Source organism: Protopterus annectens, chromosome 4.part1 (assembly GCF_019279795.1).
Source record: "Protopterus annectens isolate FY-2018-M chromosome 4.part1, PAN1.0, whole genome shotgun sequence".
Classification (NCBI taxonomy): domain Eukaryota; kingdom Metazoa; phylum Chordata; order Ceratodontiformes; family Protopteridae; genus Protopterus; species Protopterus annectens.
In genome coordinates, this window is record NC_056734.1 from 641,845,842 (window position 1) to 641,872,813 (window position 26,972).

Below are 26,972 nucleotides of genomic sequence, written 5' to 3' on the forward strand. Positions count from 1 at the left end.
GTTGAACATAAAAAGCAGATATTCAGCATCTGACTAATTTTGTTGCTCTACAGATATTTGGATGAGGTTAGAAATTCCCTACATTTACTTATTGTCTAGAATATCATAGCTATGGTAACACACATGCCACCAAAAGACTTCAGAAATGTCTTCCATTACCTCCTACTTTCGCACTTCATTACACAATCTCTGTTTATTTAGAATCAACTTTATTGGAAATTGCTTCATAAATACTGATAGATTTCATCCTTGTTAAACATCTGTCCCCCTAGGAATACATGCTTAAAAATAGGTTTAAAAATTTCAGGTTTTCCCCTGACAGATTTGGTTTTATTTTCCCTCCATTTTCTTTCTGGTTACACACTAGTATTTTTCACCTCTGTTTTAGGATTTTCAGCTACCATATCATCCTTCTCACCTCTCCTTGTGTTTTTAGTAGGAACCTTTGCGATATTAAATATGAAGGCACAGCCAGATAGCAGAAGAACGTTTCCTGTTTACCATCTCCCATTAATGTAATGATGTACAACATGAATATCAGTAAGTATGAACCCCATACTTGATCACATGACAGTGTAGGGACCCCACTGTTATAGAGAGTGAAGATGGTATGCTGCAGCTTTCATAATCCACATTTGCACCTTTGTATGGCATGAAACATTTATCTTCTGGCCAGAGTTTTCTAGTTGGTTGGGAAGACTCAAATCCACTCTTACATTGAACAAAACTTGTACTGAGATAACTGCCACCATTTTCAATGTCTGCTAGCTTGAGTTCGTACATTCGGATCAGATCATGATGCTGAAAAAGGATGCACATAAAATAAACAATTCTGTGGACACATGCATTGCAGTGACTGCCTAAATCTTGCTCCTCTGAATGCTCACCCTTGCTTACATGACAATACTTGAAATACTCAAACAAGAATACTTATACTACCTCTGTTTTTTTTTTTTGGTAGGGGCATATTGATTAGCTGAAGTCATGTACCTCAAACTCTTTACTTAGTTATTAGATGACAAGAATGAACTCTTGAAACAGCTATTATTACTGACTATACTGTCATTTATGGAGAACTTTGAAGTTTTGTGGTCACTTATTCTTCTCATTGGTTTGGAAGGAATTGTTGCAAGGCAGTAAAGATGCTTGTTGTACATGTGGTTTCTTGAATTTTAGGTGCAGTTGAGTTATATTTGCACAGCAGATTGCTGTAAATGGGGAACAGAAACAACACTTTATTTAGCTGTTCTTTGCTCTTTCTCAATTGCTGAGTTAATATATTTAAGTTAGGGGAGAGCTGCTTGAACCACCCCTGCATTAAATACTTAACATTTTAAATTGCATATCATTGAAATTATACACAATATGTTTTTATATATATATTACAGGAGTAATTGGTCTCAGTGATATTATCCATGTTTTGCTTATGGCTTCGTTTTCAGTCCGTGCTAGCATTATTTTATTTGAAGCTACTGACATATTTTCTAGCTAAGTTCAAGACATAAGAAATTATTGCACCTAGTTTCCATTCCTGAGTTACAGTTGCCAGATTTCTCCCTCAACTTTACTTCATTTATAGTTTGTAGTGCCTCAGACACATGGTTCTACTTTTGCTTTTTATTGTCCTAGTTTGGCGGACTCAAGGTTTTTTCTGTGTTGTTTCACCAAAGTCCAGATGTTAAAGTTAAAGTCGATTTGTACACATTGGTCATTAACACTAAGCTGTTTGTTTCAACAACCTGCAGCAAGGCCACTTATTTATAGGTCTTAATATTACACAAATAGCTACAGTCACACACACTCACACACACACACACACACACACACACACACACACACACACACACACACACACACACACACGCTCACAATGAACAATGTAGTATTGTGAAATGCAGAAAATATATATTTGACAAAAAGATGATTTTTGTCAAATAAATTACACCAAAGACTTATCTTGTTTAAAGGCAAGTTAACTGTTATTGTAGTTCCTGGAAGAACTAATATGAACATAATGACCAAGTTGGTATCAAGATATACTGAGAGCCAATTTACTTCTAGCTCAGTTAACTACTCAGAAGAAAGAGAGCTGAACTGTGATGTGTTAGAAGGAGAATAAAAAGATTGTACAGGACATAAGAGAGCTGCCCTTCCCCCAACCTCAGTTGGCATAGTGGAGGGTGGTTGCTTTCATTTTCAACCTGCTGACCTGCACTTTTAAGGTGCCATGTCTGCACTTTCTGAGGGAAAGCTCTGGCTTTGTCAGGGAAATAAGGACTATAGATCTTTTCTGTAAACCATTCTTTAATTCACAATCTTTGAAGCAATTTTGTCCCAGAAGTAAGTTGCTGCATTGGACTAGCATCAAAATATCACCTACCAAAACTGCTCCGAAGGAGGTTACCACAGAGATCTACTAAAAGGGAATGATTACCCCAGATCTCAAGAAAGACAATACACAAAAATATTGTGTTTTATATCCATGTGGAAATTGTGCATGGTCCTACTATGACATGGTCCTCAATTAACTTCTTTGTTTGTCTTTGTGCACCCTTACCAGTAAGTTTCCCAATGTGGTGGAACAAAAGATTGTTCTGTGACAGTGGATGCTGGGAAATATCATATGGTTATAGTCTTTCCTTTTAAGGCAGAAATATAAAATTTGCCATTTGTTGCTTTCTATTTGATAACACAATCCAGAAATATGGATGCCAGAAAGTATTAGTATTTGGTCTGTGATTATGACGAAGTTCCACAAATGGCTGTCAAGAAATTCACATTGAGAGTGGAGTGAAACAAAGATCAAGATATATGTCTTGACATCCATTTGAGTATGACAGAACCATAGCTAGGTTATCTGGGTCTCTCTGTAGTTCCATAAACTTATATCCCACTCAATTTAAAAGTTGAGGGGGGAAAAAGAAAAAAGCTCCTACTACAAATTTAAGAAGCTGCCTACTACTGTATCAACATACACCACTCAGCACTTTGGCACTTCGGCATGACTGCATATGCAGCATCAACATTGATTCAGTTATTTATGAAGTTAAAATAGCATCATAATATCATAAATCAGTGACAGTACTGCACTGTTAAATCACCAGCCTGTAATGGTCATCTGACTCCCTTCACCTTCCCTAGTTATTGCACAGGGTTATGACTGAAAAGACTAGATCATAATTCTTTATAGTATGTGGAGTTTGCCTGCTTCATATAACAGCAGATACAGAGGGGGTGAGAGAAAGAAAATGTAGGAGAGCTTAGTGATTTACAAATTTGATAGCTACAATACACTTTTAGTGCAAAAACACAAGCCTTTATATTACATGGAGCTTTAGCTGCTTTTATTTACTACAAGAAAGGGACAGTGTGGAGAATAGAAAACTAGCATTGTTAAGAATGTTTTGGTATCATTACATTCCTTTCTCCTGTTTTTGAACATATTACTCACATCTGTCTAGTGAGCAAACCCACATGTGATTGTTCTTCATCCTCACGCCTCTTTTCCTCTTTTTTCACATTACATTGGTCAGAACCAACATGTATCTGATTCTGTTAACTGATTTAAAAGCTGTAACACACTTTATCCTGCCAGGCATAAAAAGTGTCGTAGCCTGAATAGAATTACAGTTTTCAAAACATTTGTAAGTTTCCCAGTACTGTTCTGTGGTGGCCTCTGTACTGTAGCTCAAAACTAGGGCATAACAGCATTGAAAGGTACTTCACATTTTCTTTCTTTTTATTGCAAATTTGGAATATAACCATTGTATTCCATGTACTACAAAGCTTCTTATGCCCATAAACACAAGAATGGGTCTATTTTGTTCTGCTCATAATGGACTCAGAAAAATAACTGTCCTAGAAGACAATGTCTAATTTCTTGCTAGAAATCAAAATATGGAATGCATAAATGCAATTAAAGCAGAATACATTTGCTCAACTAACTGTCTTTGCTAGTAGCTACAAAATGACTCCCTAGTGAATTGAGCATGTAGAATGTGACCATCAATTGTCATTTGCAAAATGTTTGTTTCTGGTTTCCATGGAAAAAAGAAAAATGACAGTAAGATAATTAATGATATTAACCAGATATGTTTTTATAATTTTGCACCTGGGAACTTCTCATACCTCCAGTGTGCTAGTTTGCTTGCCCATAAATGCGGTATAGAGCCTCAATTAGTGACTGCCAAGTCAGCTTTAAAATGTTATTAGCACTCTCATAGGAGCAGTTATTTTTTGAATTTTATCAGAATATGCATACATGCTTCTGCAGCTTTCAACCAAAATAATTAAAATTTCATTTCTGAATTTAAAAAGGAGACATTTTTTCACACAGCTCAAGTGTCAGCCGTCACTGAGTACCTGGGTAACATTATTAATAATGACATTACTATTTTCTGTACAGATAAGATCATGAAACTGTAATCTATGTTTTGTAATCTATGGACTTTGAATACTAGAATCTATTATGTAAGTATACTGATAACTGAAGTCGATTCAATGCAAATGAGTGAAGGTTAGACTTAGGATGCATCAGTAACATTAGTTTTCTCTAAAGGGATTCACTGGTAGTCTGGTCAATAATATAAGTAATGCATGTGTCTGAAATATTGTGGTTTCCCTGAGTGGGAAGTAATGGTCATCTCATTTCTATTATCACCACCTTACTCCCAGTTTCCAGTTGTTTATAAAATATGTAATAGAGTGCGGCAAATGTCAGAATAGTGTAGTAAAATAATTTTTGCTTCTTCACCAAAACTGCATAACATGGGTAATGTAGTAGTTGCCATGTAAACTGCAGTCCTTTTAAAAAACAGACGAGAAAGGAGCTCTGCAGTTTTGTCCATCCCAGTAGTTCCTGATTAACTGATCAAATTATGTGGGTGTTACAGGAGCTTGAGCTAGGCCATCTGGGATGAGACCTCTGACCACAGCATATAAGACTAAAGCTTACAGCAAAGGAGGGCAGTGGAAAGCTTGCTTATCTCCTTGGTGATTTCTCCAGATTTGCTGTGAAGCCCCTAAACAAAAGAATGAGATCACAAAAGTCAGTGGAAGGGCAAAGTGAACTCCCAGACCTGATGTTGCATCTGGAATTAAAAAAAAAAAGCTTGTAAAACAAAAATCAAGTTCCTTTCTCCTGGGAAGGGCTGTAACAATTAAGGCAAGTGTTTCTTCAGTAACGGTGAAGAATTTATATTAATGATGCCCCGATCCACCCAGTAAGTCCTCTATTAAGCTAAGTTAAACCATGCTAATTAAAAAAAACTCATTCTATGAAATTCTCTTTTTAGGCTGTTTTAGGTTACCCTCTGCAAAATTTCACATTTCTGGAATATTTTTGCTAATGTTTTTGCATCAGTAATTTGTAAACATTTAGACATTGTGCCTTTTTGCTTGTATTATTCATATTTAAAGAATTGTTACTAGTGACAGTTAAATGAATGACACCCAGGTGACATACTGAGGCACAAAGAGGTTACACCTGGTAGGTCTGTAATTTTTTTAAATCCATGTGATGTTTACCATTGTGGCTAGAATGCTATAAACAAAATCTTTATTAGCAGTCACTATAGCTTTGTCTGATGAAGGTAATGAGCTATATATCAACATCTTAAAGATCTGGGTTTGATTTGCAGAACCTTCTAATTCATAATGTTTAGTCTAGGAAGACGATTAAAATGGATCTGCATGAGGACAGACACATTTACCTCACTGGATTTACCTTCTAAACAAAGAATTGATAAGTGATATACATGTAAATACTTCTATTATGAAAGAGTGAAATCTACCTGATCATGTGGGTCGGACTTCTAGCTCAAAAATGTTGGAAAACATACAGTTAAAGGGGGAACTTGTAATATTTTTTGAAGGGCTAAAGGCTCCAGCATCCCCAATTTTATGTATACCAACTCCATAGTTGCACAACATTGGGAAGAAATAAGCTCCCCAAAAGAGTGCATAGCTGACCTGTCTTACTCTAATGTGAGTTAGCAAAGTGATTTCCAAGATTTAGGCAGTGAGGACACTTACGAAAACATGCATATATTTGTACATTTATATATATATATATATATATATATATATATATATATATATATATAAATATATATATACATATATATATATATATATATATATATATATATATATATATATATATATATATATGTATGTGTGTATATATATACACACACACACACACACACACACACACACACACACACACACACACACACACACACACACACACACACACACACACACACATATATACTGTATATATATATATATATTTATATATGTATTTGGGTGGCACAGTGGCACAATGGCTACTGTTGTCATCTCACAGCAAGAGGTTCCCATGGTTTGATTGCTGCCTTCTGTGCAGAGTCTGCATGTCCTCCCTGTATTTGTGTGTGTTTCCTCTGGGTGCTCTGGTTTCCTCCCACATTCCAAAGACAGACATGTAGTAGGTGATTTGACACTCTAAATTGGCTATAAGTATGAATGTGTATGTGAGTGCTTGGTGTGGAAGAATAACTATGGAAAGGCTAGCCACCCTGTGGTATAAACCTTGGCTGTAGATGATTGTCACTGTTGAAATAATATCCTGTACTCATGTACAAAAGTGGGAAAAAGAGGATGTGGATGGATGGCTATATATATATATATATATATATATATATATATATATATATATATATATATATATATATATGCATATATATTTACTATCACATGTTCGACAGTACAATGCTTGAATGTACAAATGTCAGAAGAAAATGTTCGGAAATCTGAACACCGAACAGTGTAAATGCCAAACCGAGCATTTCAGTGAAGTCAAATGTATGTCGAACATGTCTACTACACTGAAATGCTCATATCTACTCAACATTCTACAACAGGTTTTTACAAACTCCAAGATTGCACTACACTGAGGAAAGATTACATTTCCTGACTCCCACTATAATGTGATCTGCACTACATTGTCGAACCTTGCGATAGCGAATGTCCACTATTGCAAGGCTCGACAATGCTGTGATCACACTTCCGGTTCTGCTACCTGAATTTCGCACATTGGTTGATCACACATAGTGCGATCGCCCATGTGATAGTAAACTATATGTATATATATATACACACACACACACACACATATATATACATATATATAGATATAGATATATACACAGAGACAGAGTAGTTTATATCACAGCTTCACTGGTCATGCCTAGAGAGGGACTTTAGATTTACATTTTTCTGCTCCTTTCCCTCTCAGTTGTCAAATGCTACAGGACTAGGACTTGAGTCCTTCATCATTCATAGCATTTATGCTATCATTGAGGGCTCTCATTGGGAGCAGAAGATTAGCATACTGTTTTTGTGTTGATAACATCCATCTCTCCCTCTCCTCCCTACAAGGCATAAGTAACGACTATTCCCATACTGGAGACTTGGAGTACATTTACTTATAGTTTAACTTTATAAGTAAATGTACAACCAAACCAAAGTTGCGGAGATTTGTTACTTTGAGGAATTCATTGTCTATGCCATTCCATCCATTTTTTTCAGTGATGATAACACGTTTGAATTTGTGAGAATAGTGTATGACTTAGATGCGATCCTATTACTGTCTGATGTTTAAGCTCCAGATGTTAGCTGTTGTAAACTCCAGTATCAAACATCTCTGTCTCTCAAGCTGATGTCAGTAGTTGTTCTGGCACTGGTGACTCCCTTTCAGCAATGCTGTAAAGCCCTTCATCTGGGGCTTTCTGACACTCAGATTGACTACAGCTATTGCAAATTCATCAGCCAGGCTACTTACTAGTACACACATTACAATCATATTATATATGATTTACAGAGTTCTCACCGGCTTCTAGTCTGTTTCTGTATTGTTTTTAAAATCCTGGAGTTGGTGAATTTCTTCTCATACTCCATGGCTCCCACTTACCTGAGGAAGCTTATGATGCTGTGCTGCCATCCTGGACCATTGTGCTTGCCTATGACAAGGTGCTAGTGTCTCTGCAAGTGTACCTATAAACTTTAGATTACCATTGCTTTTCATGTCAGGCCAAACACATGTAGAACATCCTTCCACCTTAGCTGCTGTGCATTGGCCTGATTCCACATATCTTTAAACACCTACTTATTTAAGCTGGCTTTTGGACGGGAGTGGGACTGATCAGCTTAAGGTGTTGTTTTATTACCTTGACCTCTCCAACTCTTTTGTTCTCTCTCATTATTTATTACCTTGACCTCCCCAACTCTTTTGTTCTCTCTCATTATTTGATGTAAGTTAAACTATTATTGACATAAATATTGTTTGCAATTACTGTTGATGCAGTTTGGTTTAGTCAGATATTTTAACTGTTTTACTTGTATATTTTACTGATTTTTTATTCTGTGCATTTTATTCATTGTTAATAATCCAATAAATTTCTGGTGCCATTGGTATGAAATGGCCTAATGTGTGAAAAAGCATGTGTGTGTGTTTGTATGTGTGTGTGTGTGTGTGTGTGTGTGTGTGTGTGTGTGTGTGTGTGTGTGTGTGTGTGTGTGTGTGTGCGTTTGTGTTTGTGTAGGTGTGGGTGTGTGTATGCACATGTGTGTGTTTGCATCTGTGAGTATGTGCACATGTATAGGTTCATAGGTTCATAGGTAGGTACTGGGCTATTGGCCCTAGGGACTATATAAGCCTAGCCAAATGGTACCCTGGCATTTGTCACCAAAGAAAATTATTTTCCTTTGCCAATGTCAAGCAGAGCCACAGAAGTGATCTCCGGGGTGACTTTCCTATCTCCCATCCAATCATCAAGATTTTTCTTGAAGAGTACTAATGAGGAGCTTTGTTTGATATAGATAGGTAGATTGTTCCAGAGTATGGGAAGTCTCTGGGACAGGAATCTATCCCTCCAGCATGTTCTGTTTATTGTGGTGACAAGGTTTAGATCCCTAGATCGTGTAGCTCAGAAGGATTGGGATTTCTTTAAGTGGAGCATGTCCAACAGCTCTGGGTTTGACATAGCTTTGTATGTTAGGCAGAGACTGCCTCTGAGTAGGCGATATGAGACAGAGTAAAGCTGGAGTTTTTTGAGACGGTCTGCGTAGGGCATCTGTTTGAGGCCAGTAATCTTCTTTGTGAGGTATTTCTGTGGCCTTTCCAGTTGATGTAGATGTCTTGTTAGGTACATACCAAAAGGGGCGTTGTACTCTATAATGGGTCTGATGAGTGATGAGTAGAGGGGAACAATGACTTCTTTTTTTTCTGGATGAGAAACCTTTTGTGATGAGGTGTGCCACATAGAAAGATTTCCTGACTACTGTGGCGATGTGATTATCAAAGGAGAGACTACTGTCCACCTGGCTAGTTCTAAGAAACAAAATTAAGCTAGAAGGCTTCCCTCCAATACAGGAAGGCTTATGGGCTCAGAAACTTACAAACAGTCCTGGATACAGCAAATCTGTATCTGGACTAGACGACTTATAGGAAAGACAGCAAAAAAGCTTAGAAACATTTTTTTTTTTGTAAAGTGGAAAGGGGAAAGGAGGATCAGAAACTAACTGGGTTGGCCTTCTCAAATGTTCTCCCTGGATTAGGTAGAATGACATAATGACACTAGACTGGGAGGAGTGTCCCAGATCAAATTTACAGTAGGGGCGGGCAACTCCAAAGCCACCAAGTATAAAAACGGGATACCAATAAGAAGGGAGGGTAGGAAACAAAAATCAGAACAAACAAACCCAACCAGATGCTTAACAATTGTAGAAAATTTCTAGTTAATACCTCACACACAGTGAAACTAGCTAGCAAAGTATATGCAGACAATAAAAGTGCTATAAATAACTCAAAAATAAGCGAAAAAACAGGATACCTAATGTTATATGTCACAGATTAGTTGGCTCAGAGCCCTTCCTCCGACTTCCTCTGATTAGCTCAGTGTGAAATGCTATGATAGCCTGGAACATGTGCTCAGACACACTGCCTCTACTAAAAAACAACTAGGCCCCAAACACAACCCTGAATATGGACAATGCTACACTACCAACATTACTTAGGTAGAAAAAAAAACTGCAAAAATGTTTAAACAGATAAAGGATCAAGGAGACTGTAGAGAATGCTTTTAACTGCAAACAAGTTATATGATACACTCTTTGCAGGAAATCAGAACAAACAAACCCAACTAGATGCTTAACAATTGTAGAAAATTTCTAGTTAATACCTCACACACAGTGAAACTAGCTAGCAAAGTATATGCAGACAATAAAAGTGCTATAAATAACTCAAAAATAAGTGAAAAAACAGGATACTTAATGTTATATATCACAGATTAGTTGGCACAGAGCCCTTCCTCTGACTTCCTCCGATTAGCTCAGTGTGAAATGGCAGAAACACTCACAAGTTAACTTGACAGTATGTCTGTCTCTATCTGTGTACATGCTTTCCCTGCACTGATATCACTGAGGTGACAAGATTGTAGGTTTAGCAATATTTTTAAAGTTTTTTTCCTCTACAATCTGCAGCTGCAAACATTCACTAATGGGGATGAAATGGAGTTCAGTACTTTTTGTACCTTGTGCCATGGTTCAAAGGTAAGAAAAATAACATGACTAATACAGATTAAGAAAATGTTAAATTGTGATATGTTAATATATGCAGTATTGACACTAGAAATAGCAGCTGACAATAAAGTGTACTAGCTGCCTTTATTAGGAAAAGAACTAGACAGTGAAATTTTCCGTGCATGCATTGGTAGCAGGAGAGAAAGTTTACTCTAACTTATGACAGGCTGACCCTGAAGAAACTCCGGAGCTAGCTGACCTCCATTTAAGCCAGATAAATGTTAAAACGGCACAAGACAAAGATATCATAGTCACACCTCTTATGAATACTTCAAGTTATAAAGTGTTTTGGTATGAAGTGAAAGAAAGGAGAGAAAGAAATCAGTATACCAATTATTAGTACCAAAAACCATTTAGAAACTTTGTGAAAATGTATGTACATAGTCATGGGCTAGAAGGAAACTGAGGAATGGAAAAGACTAAAGCATTCCAGTCATGGTTTACATACATTCTGGTAATATTGGACTATATAACTATGCTCCTTAATGCATTTTGGTTATTTTGGACCATACAACTATTTATTCTGAGGTTATTCCTCTACAGACGTTTGATGCTAAATCTAGGGAATTGGTATTATTATTATTTTTTTCCAGATTAGGGACAGCCTACAGAAATATTTACCAGTCAGAAATCTTCATTTATGTCCAGAATACTGCAGCAGCTGTCTCCGTGCATTTATGCCAAGTAATTCAAAATGTCTGTGTACATCATGAGACAGATGGGCTCATGGAGTGTTTTAAATGAATGTTAAAATCCACGATGAAAAATGTTATGGAGGTAAACAGTGCAAACTGAGACTAGTTATCATAGCTCATGTTTTCCATTAGAGAAGTACAACAAGCTTCAATATGGCACAGTCCTTTTAAATGGCAGGCACCCTCAGGGACTATTAGATTTTGCCAATGGTACTTGAGAAGAAGGTAAACCCCCTTTAGAAGTGTCACAGAAAACTAAGATGACTTACAACTTGGATAGAACTCAGCAATGTCCATTGATTTGGAAAATATAGAAACAACATAGGCCAAACAATAAAAAGTATGGAATAGAAGTCTAAGAAAAAGAAAACTCTAAACTGGTGGCCAGGTGTTAATATTGGTCCCCTTCACATAAAACACATCTTTGATTAAGTTTTGGGTACATTTGAAGTAATAGAACAAATATATAAATTAAAGGTTTGGACAAAGTGGTAAGAGAAGACTATAAAGGAGACACATACCATATCAATGTTCTGAAAAGGTAAAAAGAAGTGAAGATGTCTGCAATAAGCTAAATAACAGAAGCTGATAGCTCTTGCAAAGAAAGAAAAACAGCCTATGTTGCTCCATGCAGATAGATAACACAATAAGTCATGGATATAGCAACATTTCTTCTAAGAAACAAAGAAAGGCAGTACATTCAGAACTTTCTGGAAGAACAGATCTGATATAGTACCACACTGATACCATTCCAGAAGAAACAGTTTAATTAAAACATTACGGAATCTCAGCATCACAGGGCAAAACTGTGTAAGAGGATGTACTAAAATGTTAAAGATGAAGGTGATAGAGTCATTGCGATTCTGTGTAACATCCCCAGAAGTATTAGCCCCAATAGCTCGATGGAGCAACTGGGTTTTGTAATGATTATTTTCAGAAAATGGACAGCATTTTGACATTTGACAGCTATCTAATGCCTAAGGGGGATGAACAAATAGAACAGTTGGGAAAGGAAAGATGCTTGATAAAATTACTTCTAAAAAGGATATTGGCAAATCCCTCTAACAGTTACGAGACAGAGGAATAAAAGAGCAAGTCTGCCTTTGGATGGCGATTTCAGAATATTGCTTTACCTTCTGGGCTATATTGTGCCCCTGAAACCTAATAGATACTTACGGAGAGAGCCTTAAAAACATGGTAAGTATGCTGTTGCTTACCTAGATGTTGTAATAACGTAAGCTGAGGATTTTGACTCTCATTTAGCTAAGGTAGAGGCTTCTCTAGGCTCTCTGAGGCAAGCCAGATTGGAAGTCAATAACCACTGAGAGCAAGATATGCATGATAGAGGTAAAATATTCAAGCTATATAATAGGTAGGGGAATTGTTTGCCCCCACAGAGAGAGAAAGAAAAGCTAAAACAGTGTGATGCAGTGAAAATATGGCCTATACCATACACTAAAAAGAAAGTAAGGGGTCTGTGGGGTTAGATGTGTACTGTAGAACATTTGTACCTCATTTTGCATCAATAGTGTGCCAATAGCATGCACACTAACTGGGACGCTACAGATATAGGCTCCCTTCCATACCCTAAGAAAATTGGTTTCTTCTTTCTGATTCCTTAACATTATTTAAAAGAAATGTAACTACAATTCTAGCCACTATTACAAAAGTCTCTGTAGCTCTTTAAAGCAGTGGCAAGCAATAGTTTAACTACTGCTGTTTATTTTTTTGGTACTGACCTGCAGCTTTCTGGGTGGCAGATTGTTTTTTTTTCTTCTCCCTAGTCTACCTCATGGTTTTACCCTCTCCATTCACCCTCACTCCACTCAGTCTCACTCTGCTTCCCTACCCTATCCCTAATTCTCACCCACTCCCACTACTCCTACACTTAAACTTCATTGCCACAATCACTCCTACCAACACACCAGCCACTTCACCCTAGCCTTCTTATTGTACCTACTGCTTCCTAACCCCATCTTTTCTAAATCCACCACTAACAACCTACATGACTATACTATACCACACACCTTCTCTAACTAAAACTACCACACACATCTCCTCACATATTACTCTGTAGCATCATCATATCTACCTTTTACCCATAACAAAACATTTCCCTCTATTATTACAACCATCACTACAAAAATGTCTCAAGCAACTACACTTGCATTATTCCTTTCTCACTTTTTCCTATTTCTCTTTCTTTTTGTTCAGCTTACAACTCATAACCCTATCACTGTTCTCCCAAACCTACAACTGTTATATCCTTTCTATCACCCCATTCAAAAAGCTACTCTAATATATCCTCTAACCTCTTTACTATACACCTACTGCACTTTCCCAAACTAAAAATTTTACTCACAGCAATCCATACACTCTCACACAACATGTACCTCAGTCGACTGAAAAAACACCTGCATTCTCACATATATACACCCAGATTCTCAAAAATACCTCTTAGTATTCATATCTAACTCAATCCAGGACCCACTTCAGCTAACCTGAGTACTCAACCCAACTCTCTCAAATCCTTAAACATAGTCACACTTAACTTTCAAAGCATTTGGAACAAAATCACAGACTTTCAAAGACTTGATATATCATAATCAACCAGACGTTATTGCCACCATAGAAACTTGGCTCAAACCACATATAATAGTCTCAGAATTCCTCAGTCCAGGTTTCAACACCTTAAGGCTAGATAGATATACAAAAAAGGAGGTGGAGCTGTACTCCTCTATCCTAGTTCCTACTACGTCCCCTTTCTCTAATACCATTCTCCAATTCTCAACTGCTGAAATCCTTATCTCATTCTTAAAAAATGGATAATTCCAAAAAACTATGCATTATAGTTTTTTTTGTTTTCCTCCAGACAATAATATTCCCATTCTAGAAGACATTCTTATCTGGATCTCTAGTACAATTATGAATGAAGCCATTATACTGGGCAATAAAAATATTAATTGGTCAAATTTCTGCTCAAAGTTTCCATCCTTTAATATTAACTTATTCAGCTTCATTCTATTAATTACATTTCCTACCGGATTCAATAAAGGCTCCATCTTAGATGGGATACTGATCAATGGCCCAAACAAACTTTCCTCAGTAGATACCTTTCCTAACACTCTGGGTGATCTTCTCCCATTCTTTATGATCAGAACGTCACCCTGTCTTCAAAAAGAACATCACTATAAACAAAAATGTGATTTATCTAATGTTGAACATCAAGCATTCATCGATTTACTGAAGCATATGAACTGGAATATTCTGAAAACCATTTCCTTAGATGAAGCAGTCTAGTTTAATAGCATATTTCTAGAAACCCTAAATAAACTTGCTCCCCCCCCCCCCCACCGTATGAAAAGGATCAGATTTAATCATGCCTCTTGGCTAACCAAATAAACAAAGCAGTTAATGCAAAATAGAGATAAAATCTAGAAACAATGGCAAAAAAAAAAAAAATTTAAACAGCTAGCCTACAGAATTAAAGGCAACTCCACAATCATGTTAAAAAACAAGTAACCAAAGATAAAAAGGAATACTATCTAAAATTTTTATTGAATAATAGGTATAACACCAAAACATTCTGGACAGCCATTTCCTCACTTCTAAACCCTGGCTCACAAACCAGACCAACCCTATTTCCTAATAAAGGTCACCTAGATATAGCCAGTCTCTTCATCACCCATTTTATTAACACCATATCTAGCATCACAACCAACTTCTCTCAACACCACTCAGACTCAAACCCATCAAGTCCATTCCACCCCTCTCAAAACTCTCCTTCCCCCATTCTCTCAATTCAACTATTTCTATTAATAAAACACCATATTTCACCTTAAAACCCATTCCCACTGCCACCATAAAATGACTATTCCTCAAACTCAAACCTGACTGTAATGCAGCAGTTGAGCTGTCCATGGAATACCTCGGACTTGCTGTAGATGCAACTGCTTACCATATTAGCATACGTTTGCTATTCTTTCCACTATCTCCAGGATTCTTGAAAAATGTATACAAATTCAACTTCTTGACTTTCTCACCAACAATCAAATTCTTTCACCTACACAACATAGCTTTAGGCCAGGTCACAGCACAATGACTGCCTTAATTTCTTTCATGGATATAATCAACAAGACTAGATACTTTGGGAAATTTGTCTCTTCTCTATTCTTGGACAATTCAAAAGCATTCAATACAGTTTCTCGTCCACTTTTTCTAAACCAGCTCTCTAAAAATGGACTCTCCTCCTCTTCTCTTAATTGGCTCACCATCTACCTATCAAACAGACAACAAGCAGTGAGATGGAATTCCTCCCTGTCTTCCTATCTCCCCAACTCTACCAGTGCGCTCCAGAGGTCTATATTAGGGACCCTACTATTTAGCATCTTCATCAATAGTTTACATTCATCACTCACTCATGGCTCTCTTATTCAGTATACAGATGATTCAACTGTCAAATACTCAGCTGACTCCATTCCCAAACTCCAATATTATTCTCAACTTGCCTTCTTCTCTATAGAAAACTAGCTTGCTAAAAATCACCTGCTACTTAAACCAAACAAAACCAAGATACCAATTTACTATACTCTTCCAGAGCAAAACACCAATCAAACTAGTATCCCACACTAAAGTATTAGGGGTAATAATAAATGAACATCTAATATTTGACCTACATGTTCAGCACAACATCAACAAAACTCGCCAAAGACTTGGTATACTGTACAGACACAAGCACTTTCTCAGGCCTTCTAAAAAAAAAAAACCTTGCTATCACATATCTACTACTCTTTCTAACCTATGGTGCTCCCTTACTCACCAGTTTACTATCTACCCTAAAATCAAAACTTGAGATTTGTTACAACAAAATTGCTAGAGTCACTATTAATGCCTCTTATTCCACCCACCACTGCATAGTGTTACACTCTCTTAACTCAATCGAACTACCACACTATCTCTCCTACTCAACAACTATCAACTGCACACATGCTAGTATACAAATGTTCAGATTGTTCCGCCCTCCCCCCTTTTTTTCAGAACTACTTTCCCAAAAGATCACTTAGAGCCAAAAATCAATATCTACTACAGATACAAAAACCAAAACTACCTGCAAGCCAACTTCTATAATCATATTAATTTGTCAGGAACTGGAATGCTCTTCCCCCAACAGTTAGATCCAACCAAAACACTTCACCCTTTAAAACTTCATTACATAAGTATTTGTCTTCTATATGGAGATGTAACTGCTCGACACCTCCTAGTTATAAATCCTGACATATTCTACTCCCATAGCTCCTCTCACATTCAAATACTCAATACTCAGTCACTGTATTTTCCCTCAATGTGTAATACATGCCTGATTACCTTTTTCTGAAGCGTATCCCTATACCACGTTGTAAGTTTCACCTTGCAAGTTACAATTTCCCTCTATCTCTACTTCTAATTCTTAGCAGTTGTTGTTATCCACACACTAAATGTATTATGGGAATTTTCTTAACTTGTTAATTATCATATCTGTGTACGTTTTGTATGTATGTATGTATGTATATACATCCATATGTATACAGATTGTTTCAAAGTTAACTTGTTTAATTCCTCTGCTGAGCTTGTACAATTCATATTAATTGTTCTTATTTGTTACATGTAATGTAAGCTTTTCTCCCCGGCCTCCACTGAAAATGGCCTCTCAATGGCTCATTGGACTATTCCGGTAAACAAATGCCAATACATAAATAAATAAATAAATAAATAAAATGTTATGATTCTAAGAAATGGGATTTCATCCCATAAATTGAAATGGACACTAGAGTCATATAATGATTTTAAGTAATTCATTCCCCCCAGTACAGCTCTTTTGAGTGTGTTCCTTTAACTCAAAGTGGGTGTGGCTTAAGCCTTACAAAATGAAGTTATCACCTTACAGTTCTAACATATCCCTCATAGACAGAGGTCAGATATCAATACAATTCTGTTTGCCATCATGTTTGCTTCAAGATAAAATATTCTGATACTTTGTATGTAGCATGATTTTGGAACTATTAATGTAAATATGAACAAGCAATATTTGCCTAGAGGTGCAGTAGGAGGTAACTACAGAAACTCTTGAAGGTGCACTCTGCTGTAATGAGGAAATCTTATCTACATATCCTGTTTATCATTTTTTTGATTTTAGCAGGCATTCTGTAGTTTCTACTGATATATTAGAAGTAGATCTATGGGCATTGCTATCTCAGACGTTTGGTTGAAAGTGCTCGACTTTATATTTCAACAACAGGGTGCACTTAATGACAGAGCAATTTAGCAGTATTTTCATTTCTCATTTGTTCTTTGTTTTAATGCTATTCAAGTATGCCTGTGAAGCAGATATTTGCAAACTGCACAAATTTAGTACTACAAGATTTTTTTAAATTTTACAGTGAGTGAATGAATCCTGTTGCATTCTATGTGCAGTACCAAGAATGTCAGGTTACGGAAACATGTGAAGGGAGGTATTGTGATAACAGACAACAGTGATTAGGTGTACAACGTTACTAATTTTAGGAGATGAGAGTACTTACACACTTGTGTTGAAATGTGAAATTAATGTAAAGTACAAGGAGATGGACACGTCCTGATGATTTTTTTTTTACTACAAAAAGTAATTCCTCCCACACTGTCCAATTATTTGAAAGTAGACAGATCTATTATTTATACTACTTTTTGGCACACTAAAGTTCCTCAAGCATGTGAAGAATACCCCCTTCAAGTCATAATGGCAGCTAGCTGCACTAAAATAGAACCTTTAGCCACTCTGGTTGACAAAAAAATCCAATGGTTTTCTTCCTACTTACGATTACATCTTAAAGGATGTCACACTTTCTGTCTTTACTAAAAGGTGTTTGCCCTAATTTGCTGGTGACTATATATGCTAAGAATTGTTCCATACAATAGCCAATGAAATTGTTTTGATTTAAGGGGGAATTGCTGGCCTTTAAGCAGCTTTCAGCAGATGCTGTTTCCTTAATAGAACAATGGAGCAATGGAGCTTGTTCTGCTAAATAACATTGCATTTTTTTGCAGAGATACTCACTGGTGGTGCTAATGAGGCAGCTTGTGACTCATATAAAACAAAACGGTATGCTAATATTGGAAAGGAGAATATTTATTTAGTTCACCTTACAAGCAGCATTGTGAACTGTATTTGAGATTTTTAGGTGATATTTTTGAATTTGGAATGGGGTGAATTAATGTTGCATGAGTGTTTAATATTTCAGAATGAACCTAATACCTTATAAAGTTTGCACATGACTTTTCTATAGATAAAATAGCTTTTTATATGTAAATGTTATAGTTGGATCTTAATGCTCATAAGTTTTACTCCAAAAATAACAAAAAATCCCCAATATTTTCAAATACATAGTTGCAATTTGAAAGCTCTGATCCCCTTTAACCAGAACCATAGCCTGATTAAAGGACAATTAATTTGCTCAAGTGTCTTAGTTAATTTTGGTGGATGATAAGTTTGAAAATGAGATAACCCACTTACCTGAAATGTTTCACCTACCCCTAGTGACATCCTTGAAAGTGTCAAGCAGGAGATCAAGAACAGGAGGGGTGACAAATATAAGCCATTTTGTATGATGGTAACCAAAATTCCTACATGCTGAAGCAAAGGCAACTTAAGATTTTAATAAGGCAATGATTACAGTTTTGATGGAGCATCTATTCATAGGGTCATAGGTTCGTAGGTAGGTACTAGGCTATCGGCCCAAGGGTCTATGTAAGCCTAGCCAACAAGGTTCCCTGGCTTACGCCACCCAAGAAAGTTATTTTCCTGTGCACTTGTTGAGAAGAGCCATAGAAGTGATCCCCGGGGTGTGTTTCCTATTGCCCGTCCACTCATCAAGATTTTTCTTGAAGAGTGCTAATGGGGAACTTTGCTTGACATAGATGGGTAGCTTGTTCCAGAATATGGGAAGTCTTTGAGACAGAAATATATCCCACCAGCATGTCCTGTTTATTGTGGTGACAAGAATTAGGTCCATAGAGCGTGTAGCTCAGAGGGATTGTGATTTCTTTAGGTGTAGCATGTCCAACAGCTCTGGGTTTGACATAGCTTTATATATTAGGCAGAGATAACCTCAGAGTAGGCAATATGCTACAGAATAAAGCTGGAGTTTTTTGAGACAGTCAGTGTAGGGCATCTGTTTGAGGCCAGTTATCCTCTTTGTGAGGTGTTTCTGTGGCCTACAAAAGTGTTATTTCTTGATACTGTGACATTTTTCCCATGTCAATGGAATGGATGAAATTCTGGGTAGTGTTCCAATTTTTACTTTTAAGAGCTACAGAAATAAAAAAAAAATAGTTTGAATTATCTCAGTCTAAGATAAGTGATATATCACCTGGAGAATCCATTACAGGTACATGTGGCATGTGGCATCAATGTCCCTTTATAAATATAGTTTGGACACAAACTTTTTTGTTCAAGCACACTTTGATGGCGTTGGGAGATTGGGGGTAGGTAGATAATGGGTGGTGTGGGAAAAGGAGAAGTGCTAGTAGCTGGGTATTCATTAGAAATAATTAGGTAGAAAGGAAGGGGTTAAAGTAAGGAAGGAAAGGTAGTGAAAGTGTGTGTGTGTGTGTGTGTGTGTGTGTGTGTGTGTGTGTGTGTGTGTGTGTGTGTGTGTGTGTGTGTTTGTGTGTGTGTGGTTGAAATGCTAGAGTACAGAAGTCAAACTTCACCCTTAGTGGGTGGAGTTTGACTTCTATACTTCCGTTTCACTTTCTGTTTCATTTTGAGCTCTCACACCATCTCATAAAATGCTTCACTTCAAAAACATTTTGGAAACATGCACAAGTTTATATTAATCTCACAATTTTCTTATTTATAGTACTGTACACCACATTGAGTGAGACAAGTGTAGACTACAAAGAATTACAGTGGCAAATTAAGGTAAGTTTAGGTGATAGTCCTGGGTTAAATGGATACATCAGTATTAATAGTGAACCCAACTGCAGTCAGCAACATTTTCTTGGGTATATAGATATATATACTAACACACTCCTTCGTGTCCATTTTCTTCATAATGTTATCTCAGAACTTTTTTTACATGTTGTATAAAATTAGTTGGTTATTTCTGATTAACATATTTGTTGATCTAAGGTGCATGTGACTATATATGAGTAACATTTACATTATAATGTTGGATTGGTAATATGACATCATTTTTGTAATGTCCTTTGTTTACATAGAAAAGCAGTAAATAAAATAAAAATGGTTGGTGGTAATCAAGGCAAAAATGAATGGTGGACATTACTTTTGCGGGTCATTTATAACTGTATTTATAATTGGTTATTTTCCTTTTCACTGTATCTGGTATAAGGACAGTTTTTGTGGTAATAACTGTTAGTTTAAATAGAACTTTTCCTTTAAGAAAGGCATGCACATTGCCATATTAGTTAGAATAGGTTCTCACAGGTTTATTGATTAGTGAACCTGTGAATGGGTTACAAAAAGAGGGTTGATGTTAGACAGTTTTGGTCATTGTCCCTTGCCAAATTAATTTCTTGTGCCTGGAACAGAAGATTTGGTAAAACATAACAGACTAAAAGAAGACCTGGGAGAAGACAGCAGAAGGAACCTGGACACCTTTCCTGTCTAAGTAAAACAGAAGACAGTTACTGAGGAGATCGGACGGACTTTCTCTGGACTGTATTTTTGGTCTATGTGACTATGCTTAAAAATACTTTAAGTTGTTTTGCCATTCCACGTGACTATTTGGGAGAAGCTGCAGTTTTTTTTCTTTTGTATTCAGTATAAACATTTATTTTATAGACTGGTAGTCTTACAATAACACGTTTCACCCCTCATCCTGAACTAAATTACTTAATCCTGCAGTACAACATACTATTTCATGTTTCACAACAACCCGACTCCAGCATCATACATGTCTCTAGTTTTTTCTGTGTTTTTATGTTATAATACTCCCCACTGACTACAGCAGACAACACTAAATGCCAACATTTCTACTTAATATGGCTTTAGAAAGTCTTTTGTATGCTTTGTGACTGGAGTGCCTTGTGACTAGCTTTGTACAGTAGTTCTAAGGTAAATTTTACACATTTATTTTGTAGTGAAATTTCATATTTTAATATACTTTAGTACTATAATGAGGTTTACATTCAGAGCCATTAGCTTTATAGTTAAGTTGTGTTTTTAGTTTTTAGGTATTTTAGGTTGTTTACTTTCAGTTACTTTAGATAGATTTACATTAATTTTATCCATAATGACATTTCCAATTAGATGGATGCACATAATGTTTTATTACACATAATAATAATAATAATAATAATAATAATAATAATAATAATAATAATACTTATTATTGTCAATGTTGTTACTATTTTAACATTTTTCATTGTGAAATGAATTAATTTCACATTTTAAGTAGGCAGTGTTTTATTTGGGCAAGTACATATGGTGTGTGCAGTATATAAACTATACATTTTTTTACTTTGGGGAAATGTGGTCTGCATTTTATTTGTTTGTTTGTCTCTCTGATTGTTGTCCAACCTATGCACAGAGTTCGATTTAAGGTATTGTTTTAAGTGAGCTACAGTATTTTGTGGAAAGCTTTTCTAAGCTATCTTTGTTTGTGATGAGTAGTATATGTATCTCTCATTTGTTCACAATTTTGCTGAATGTCTCTGAGTTTTTTCTCATACCTTTAACATTGTCCCTTGTAAAATTTTGGATTTTCTGATAAATTACTGAGAATCACTGACAGTCAGTTATGCCAGGCATTACAGATTCATATGTATTATCTGAGATTCAGAAAAAAATTATCTTAAACTGGTAACCTAAACACCAGTGTTATCCCCTCTCATGGTCAAAGGAAAAAACTTCAAAGACCAATACACGTAAGGTTCAGTTAAGGCACATTTAATAACTTGCTGCAAGGAGACAAAAACATGCAAATACAGGATTTTGCCTAACTACTAACAGGAAGTATGCTATTCTTATACTGTTCTACAAGACATTACCTTCTATGGCTGACATAATCAAACACAACTTTCAGTATTGTTTTAAGCAGATGTTACTCAGATTTTCTGCTGACATGGCTGGATTTATGAAAAACATTTTGAGAAAAACAACCTGGCCTTGGTGGGCCCTAGCCCGTTACAAGCTTCTGTTGTACAGCTCTAATACATGTGTTACATTTCAAGGTACTTCTCTAACTTAGGCACAAGCATATGCTGATTGCAGTTCATATTTTCAAGCAGTCTTTGTTCTGATTATCTATAGCTTCTGCAGCTGTGTATTTTCTCACAGCACAAGCGGAACTCCTTGTCTAAGTCTCATAACGTTAATACACGTGGTATTGTTCTATTCATTATTTTCCTGACACAAGCAGAAATTATCTGCTTCCTTGTAAGTTTCCAAAGCATAAGCAATAGCTACGCATATTTCATGACAATTCAAGGTTAGAAAGCTTTCTGCAATTCGTACAGATTTATGCAGTGTGAAATAGATTAAATGTGTTAACCCTTTTCAAGCTTTAAATGCACTAAGCATATAACTAATACATACACTAATACATATTTTTCTGACATTTCCCTCCTTTTAATACTTTTATTCTACTTTCAAAATAAGCATAAACAGTTTTTCATTCTCCTAACCTCTTCCTACTCAGGATTTGCAGTTAAGAGAGTCATTCAGTTTAAACTTATGAAAGCATTTCAATTTTTCAATAGTTCTTCAAACTCAGCACTTTGATATAAGGTTTCAGAAACTGACATGTCTATAAAGTCTTTAATCAGTCTTTTCATGCAGGGGATGCCACAGCAAACACACACCCCCAGTAGGAGCATTCCTACACAAATGGCAATCAGGATGTTCATTAGGATGGTACCCCACCCCCAAACCATTTCTGGAAAAAGTCCATCAGTGGGTTTGGTCCTGGTTTGGTCATATCCGACACTTGCTGAATTACCTCAAGATGATTGTCTATCTCGTGTTTATGGTCAGGAATATACGAACAGCACTCCTCCTGGATTAAAGCGCAAGTACCACCTCTCGCCGCTAGGGTGAAGTCGAGAGCCATGTGGTTTTGAAGCACTACAGTTCTCATGGCATTCAGTTCATCAGTCACCAATTAGAGAGCGGAAAAAGTTGCATTGTTCATTACTTCGAGAAGTTTTGACAGTTTTCTCAGCTCCCAGATCGATTTCACTGCTCCATATGCTGGTAATATGCCTGCCCACGATATAACACTATCACTCAAGTCCATGTGTGTCAGTCCATTGCCTATAGAATGATGTTTTTACCAACACGCATCGATTTGCCCCACTGGATTTACAGGTTTCTTGACGACTTCTCGGACATTCTGAATTTTTCCTCGAGGCAAAACTGCAGTGTGTCGTATGGCCAGAACCAGGTAACCCAAAAAACAACTGCCGGACCAATTCTCAGGTAACCATTTGTATGCCTTTCTGCCACACACAAAATAACAGTCCTCTACCTTAGTAGTAACTTTGTTATGAATATACACTTGCCCTGCATGCAACATTTTTTTATCAATTATAGACAGTTGTTTATAAAGAACAGAATTATGTTTTACTTCATTGATTGTTTTGTGCATTAATCCAAGAAATGAATCATAGTTTGTATTACAATAAGAACCTGCATTGTTAGCTTTAGTGTAACATTTATAAGGAACAGTCACATTGCAATTGCTAAAACCCACCTGAACAGTATAATTTTTATAAAAACACACAGTTCCCTTCTGTGGAACAGACAAGTGCAATGCTATTTTATCTTGTGATGTAATGGTTGAGGTATCATGAATTAAGTTTTCCCAGGTTTCATTGACCCCTAGGGGGACTGTAGTCATTAATAACCCCCGTATGCTGTAGGCAAAGTTGTACAAATCCAGCAATTCGAAACATTGAAAGTCTCAGCATACACATATTGAATTGCCTGGCAAGTATTGAAGTCTGGGTTCCAGTTTATGAGTAACGCTTCATGTTTATTCAGTTCAGTTTGTGTGGCTGGAAAAAGAAATGGCCACAACAAAAAGATTATTGTCACTAGTACAGTAAACAGGATGATTATGCAATACTACTGAGGAAATGGTTGTTCTGCATTCCTGTTTTTTCTGGATTCTATCATATTTGCTCTTGACATGTGACAAGATTTTTGTCCAGTTCAAAGTTCTTAACTAGTTTGCAGTGCGTCAGGTGGATCCACAAGGCACGCTCTGTGATCTTGACTGCAGTGGATGTTGACAGAAGCACTTGATATGGGCCCTCCCACTTTGGTGACGTCCAATTCTTTTTCTTTATTGTCTTCACCCAGATCCAGGTACCTGGGGCCACTGCCACTTCTGATGGTCTGGTTTGTTCTTTACCTGAAACAGAATTTGACTGCAACAGATGTTTAGAATTTAACAAATTTCTCATGTACTCTGCTAGTGTACAGTCGGCTTCCTGGTCTGCGGGCATGAGAAGTTTCCACTGAGGTATATAATAATCCCTTCCAAATAGTTTTTCAAAAGGAGTCAATCCTTTTGCATTCAGAACAGTAGTCATGCTCAACAGTGCCAGGGGCAGACAGTGCACCCGATTTCTCTGTGTTTCTTCTATTAACTTCCTTAGCTTACTCTTTAAAATCCCATTATGCCTCTCTACTAACCATGCAGATTGTGGGTGATATGCACAATGATTTTTTAAAGAAATACCAAAATGTTTACTTAACTGTTGTATGGTTTGGTTTACGAAGTGTGTGCCATTGTCACTGTAGATCCTTTCCGGAATGCCAAATCTAGGGATGATTTCTTTAACGAGAATTTTCACTACGGTAGCCACATCTGGATTTTTAGTCAGAAAGACTTCCACCCATCTGGAAAACATGTCTACAATGACAAGACAATACTTTTTATTGTCACATTTGTTCAATTCTATGAAATCCATACAGATAGTATGAAATGGATACAGTGGTGTAGGGAAACTCCCTTGCTTGGGCTTTAATGCCCCATGTGCATGATGTTTATTACAAACATGGCACATCGAACAAAATTTTTTTGAGTAATTTAAGAATCCATATGTCGTGAACATGGTTCACCAGCTGTACCATCCTCCCTGTTGAGACATGGCATTGCCCATGGCTCAACAAAGCTGCATATTTAAACAAATTAGATGGTAATATCGGTTTCCCCTCTTTAGACATGTACAGCCCTTTTTCGAGAATTGCTCCTCGTTTTACCCATCTTCGTTTTTCAACTTGCGTAGTAAGTGTCTGCATTGTCTTTAGCATTTCTAAGTCTAAAATCCCAGAGGGTTGTAATTCCTCATTCAAAAGAAATACTTCTGAAGCTGCCTGCTTTGCAGCTGTATCAGCTCTCGCATTACCTTTTGAAATCCTATCCTGTTACTTGGTATGAGCTGTGCATTTACAAATAGCTACTTTCTGAGGTAACTGAATAGATTCTAAAAGATCTAAAATAAACTGTGCATGATTGATTGGATTGCCAGTAGATGTTATCATTCCTCAATTTTTCCACTGTTGCGCAAAAACATGTACAGTAGAGAAAGCGTACTGGCTGTCAGTAAAAATGTTCACACATTTACCCTTTGCTAAGGTACATGCCAGTGTCAAGGCAATCAATTCTGCTGCTTGTGCAGATAAATTGTGTGGTAAGGGTTTCGCTTCTATAATCTCAGTATCAGAAACTACTGCATATCCTACCAGGTTCTGTCCTGCAGGACCCCTTTTGCACGAGCCATCCACGTAATATGTCATCTCGGCATCATCCAAGGGGACATCCATAAGATCTTTTCTAGGCAGTGTCTTTTGCTCAATCACCTGCAGGCAGCTATGCGGTGTGCCATCTGCAGGGGTTGGGAGCAAGGTAGAAGGGTTCAAAGTCGTGCATTGTTCAATTGTCATATGAGTTTGGCTCAACAATATAGTCATACAGGAAAGATGCCTAGCAGGGGAAAGATATGCTACCTTCTCTTGCAGTAAAATAATTGCGACTGCATGAGACACTCTCAATGTGAGAGGGTGGAACAAAACTACTGAGGCCGAAGCCTGTACTGCCATTGCAGCTGCAACTACTGCTTGTACACAGTGGGGTAAAGACCGTGCCACTCGGTCTAGTTGTGATGAATAATAGGCAATAGGGCGTTGCTTGTCCCCATGCTGCTGTTTTAACACTGATGTCATATAACCTTGCTTACAATCTACAGTTTGGAAAAAACATTTATGATAGTTTGGTAAGCCCAAACCTAATGAGGACGCTATTAACTGTTTCAGTTTGCAGAAAGCAGATTCTGCTTCTGGTGTCCATTGTAACAAATCCTGTGCTGCCACAGGCTTTTTATATATCAGGTTAGTCAGCGGGGCAGATTCCAAGGCGTAGTTTGGAATCAAGCTCCGGCAAAAATTAGTTGTACTCAGGAAGGACATAATTTCCTTCTTGGTAGTGGGTTTTGGTGCTTGTAAAATCGCTACTTTTCTGTCCTCATCTAATGTCCTATCCTCTTTGGATATTACATATCCTAAGTATTTAACTTGTTTTCTCCAAAGCTGCAGTTTATTTTTGTTTACTTTATGTCCTTCAGTGGCTAAAAATTGTAATAGCGCTATGGTATCTTCTTTACAATCTT